Consider the following 4420-nt stretch of genomic DNA (forward strand, 5'->3'; position numbering starts at 1 on the left):
AAAAATGGAAATGAATGATTTGGTCATAGTAAAGCCATTGAATGTAGAAATATTAAGTATATTTTTTTATAGATTCTTTTACAGTAAAGTCGTCATGATTTTAACGGAATTAGAATTAGGTTGAGAATATTATTTAATAGAAAATAAATTGATATGTTTATTTTGGAAAATAGAAAAACAAATATTGGGTTGGATCAAATTATAAAGTAATGGGTTAAAAGTCCGAGAATTACTTATAATTAGACCTAATATGGGAGAGGCTCATAAGCCCCTTATATTAAAGGGAGGGACGACAAACCCAAGTAACATTAACTAGGGTTGTCACCCTTATACTTCTAGTTAGACTAAGAGTTTGTTTTTCTAGTTGAAATAAACTTATACAATTTAAGAAGTGTTTTACTTCTTCTTAAACATAGATACACAACTTCAAGATATTGTTACTCTTCCCAAAAATAGAGAGAGTCTATTCTCGACTATTAAATCTATTTTCCATGCTTAATTTAATTCCATGTTTTCTTATATTTCTTTTAACCATTGGGCTATTTTCTCATTCTTGAAATAATTTTACAATATTTATTTTAAAAATAAAGCGTGTCACATACTACGGTTTGATGCAAAATTTGTAAAATAATAAAAATAGTGCAAGAGAAGGGATTTGAACTTAGGTTTCAATGATAGCTCCACTAATACTTAACCAACAGACCATCATTAACTCATTTATTTCCTTAAAACGCACAAATAATCTAAAAAATTAGAGTATGGCCACTCTCTCTCAATTCACAAACCCGATTCTACTAACCTTCTATTTTTGAGATGTGACATATTAGATTTAATTATATGTGCTTACTAGACTTTTAATCCAACACTTTATAATTTAATCTCACACAATACTTGTTTTCTATTTCTCTAAGTAAATATTATTTATACTACTAACTTATTTAATTAAAACAATTTTCTCAATTAAATTCTTATTTGTCAAACTCATAACAACTTTATCATGAAAGAATCTATGACAAAATATATTTAACATACTTATTCAATTGGATTTATAATGACTAATTAATTTAATTTCATTTTTGAACTTTAATTATTTAATATAATTTGAAAACTTTAACTTAATTAAGTTAGTTCCATACTTAGTGAGAAAACGCATTTATTTAACGCATTTATTTATGAATGCGATCCATTTCTCTAAATTCATCATTTCTATTCATTTTTGTCCATTTGGTTCTACATAGAATTTTTTTTTCAGTAAGCTGGCAAAGGGACCAATTGGACATATATAATTAAGGCTCAAATAATTTATAAGTCATTCCACTAAAGTATCGTGACTTAGCTCTCCTTAATTATATACCATTACGAAAGTTATTTAATAACTGTTCATCCAATAACCTTGTCATAAGTGTATTACTTTCATATGATATCCTTAATTTCTTTTAGATAAATCTGTTCTCCCAACATGATCCTATTTCACCTCATGGTAACCATTACATCTTCCTTCATGAAAAGTTAATGACCATAAAAAAGTAATTAAGTTATTTATCACAAAGACAAACAACTCGTGACCACATTTGTTTTTCATTTATCATGTACCCATTAGTTGGGCTATAGACTCCACTATTGTGAATGATGCTACATACTGCAGAAGTTGTATACTCAACACACCAGGTTTCAGTTCCTTATCTATTTGAACTCAAGCTTTTACTTACATCAAAGCATACGAGTCACGCATACATAGTCCATCATCCACTCAGGTCTAAGGTACGCTACACTATAAACATCACAAGTGAATGAATCTATAAACAGATCTAGGATCTATTCTACTTAGGTCCTATTTGATGTATTGTCAATCCAATCAATCACATTTATGTCTCTATCTTTTGGAAGTCATCGACTCCGATTCTCAAGAAAAGTATCTCCCTAATTGGGCTTGACAAACGACATATTCGTTTTTCAATCAGTTTGTTCATTTTCAATTAGACTAATGACATGTTTAGGTTCATCTACTAATACAAGTCGTTTTTTCGTATTAGGATCAAATCACGTAATACCGCTTACTATTAGTTAAATATTAGATAACTAGTGAGTCAATATTTGCTTTCATTTTGCTTTGCGTGCTAAAACATTGAAGACAATATACAAAGGGTATTAATGTAATTAATGGATGTTATTATTAAATTAATTTGTTCAAAAAATATAAGTATACAAAATAAATATACTACACTTAGGCACCAGATCCAACATTCCTTACATCACTTATGGAATCCTTAGGTTGGGAAACCCTACCTTCCAAAGTTGACAACATATCTCTCGATCTGGTCGCTTTCCTGCCCCCCAGCCTCCCTAGGCTCACTCTGATTGTTTACTCCTTTCGTCATCTCAACCGACGCCTTACTGGACACTAGCTTCTGATACCAACTATCACAGGGGTAGAACTTTAATCTCGCAAACTGCATGGCCTTAGGCATAAACTTATCTTCAAATCCGCCTTAGTCAACTTAACCCTTGAAAGTGAGAATTCACAAAAGAAATTCTTTAAAGCATCGGAGTAAAACGGAAGCAAACTCAAAGCGACGAAGCAACGAAAGAACTAAAAAACTCACAAGAAAGTAATGCACATTAGCTGTTTGAGTAAATGATATCAAATATATTCAGTAAATCTGAATTGAATGAATACAAATGAGGAGGGAGGTCTCAATTTATAGTTGAGCTCCCCTAGATCCATTGGTATAGATTGAATTACATCAACGACTTAGATTCATGCCTATCTATAATATGAGAGTCCTAAGGGATTTAAACACTATACAATCTTATCTCAAGATTACAAAATATTCTCCATGGTAACTTTAGTTTTACTAGACCTACTAAAGCTTCAAGTACATGGGCTTTGTCATATGTTCTACGAAATGGATCAGTTCAAGTGAGTCAAATGAGCCCCAATTAATCAATTAACTTCCATAAGACAATTTGTGTACATTCATTATTGGCCTTGATTCGCTGCTCATGACACTTTGACATGAGATTAAGAAGAGAATAAAAATTACCTTGCCTTAGTATTATTTCATGTAAGTTAAAATTGTTATTAAACTTTATTATGTGGATTTTGTTTTTAACTATACAAGTTTCATTCAGGCTTTTAAAACATTAAAACATTACTTTGAATTTATTTTTTAAATTAAAATTAATATTAATATAAAAGAAGTCTTAAATGGTAAACAAGTCGAATAGGATGTTGAAAAAAATACATGTTATTTATTGAAGTTTGACCTCTAACCCAAAAACAAGTTTAAATATTATATAAAATATTATGATTATAAACCTATAAAACTTTTTCCAAATAATATTATTAACGTTACATATGTAAAAAATTATTATTTCAAAAAATTATATATGTTCGGAGAAAAAGTAAATCATGTTGATATATATATTTTTATTAAATATTTTAATTATTTAATTTTTTTCTTTCATAATAATAAAAATATTAATTCAAAAATTAATGTAAATATGTACTTCACTCATTAAAAAGGTAATTCGATAAAATCAAGCTAATAATAAGATTAGACTTTTAAAATGAGAATTATGAGAGTTAAAATAATCTTAATCATTAGATCAAAATAAATAGTTGTAAGCTTTAGATTAATCAACTTGGGTAGTAGGGATTTATTTTTTTTATTTTTTTATTGAAAACATTGGTCAACCATTTCATTCTAAAAATTTTGGAACATTTCTTTTGATTGATTTCAAGTACTCAAAGAATTTCAAGCATATTCTCAAAAATTATAGAATGAAATGGTTGACAACATTTTTAATTAAAAATAAGTACCATATACCCAAATTGATTAATCTTACTAACCCTAATCTGATCTCGTACTTTCCATTCTAATATTTTTGCTCCCAAAAAGAAATTAAATCTAAAATCCTAATATACACTATGAAAAGAAAAAAAAAGAATGATAAGGTGTTGTTAATTTTATTTTAATAAGGTAAGATAAATACAAAATCTAAGGTTTAAAACCGTTTGTTTTGATCTAATAGTTAAGATAGTTTTGGTTCTCATTTTAAAAGTTTTTACTATAGTTATCATCATAATTAACTAATAAAATTAACAATTAACTTTCATCAAATCAATCTTAAAATTCAAAAAACAAAATCATAAATGTCTAACAAATTAAACAAATTCACAATTTATATTAAATATATTTTATTAACAAAATAATAAAATTTAAATTTAATAATATTAACAATTATTTTCCATTAAACCAATCAATTAAACTCTAAAATGTTAACAGCATTATGTCAGCGTACTAATATGTAAAACTTTTGTGCTATCATTGAATAAAAAAAATTACAAATGCCATATTTAATAAAAAAGTAAAACTCAAACACAAAATAACCTATTAATCCTACCATAAAAATAATT

The sequence above is a fragment of the Gossypium hirsutum genome, chromosome A01 (genome assembly GCF_007990345.1).
Source record: "Gossypium hirsutum isolate 1008001.06 chromosome A01, Gossypium_hirsutum_v2.1, whole genome shotgun sequence".
Lineage (NCBI taxonomy): Eukaryota > Viridiplantae > Streptophyta > Magnoliopsida > Malvales > Malvaceae > Gossypium > Gossypium hirsutum.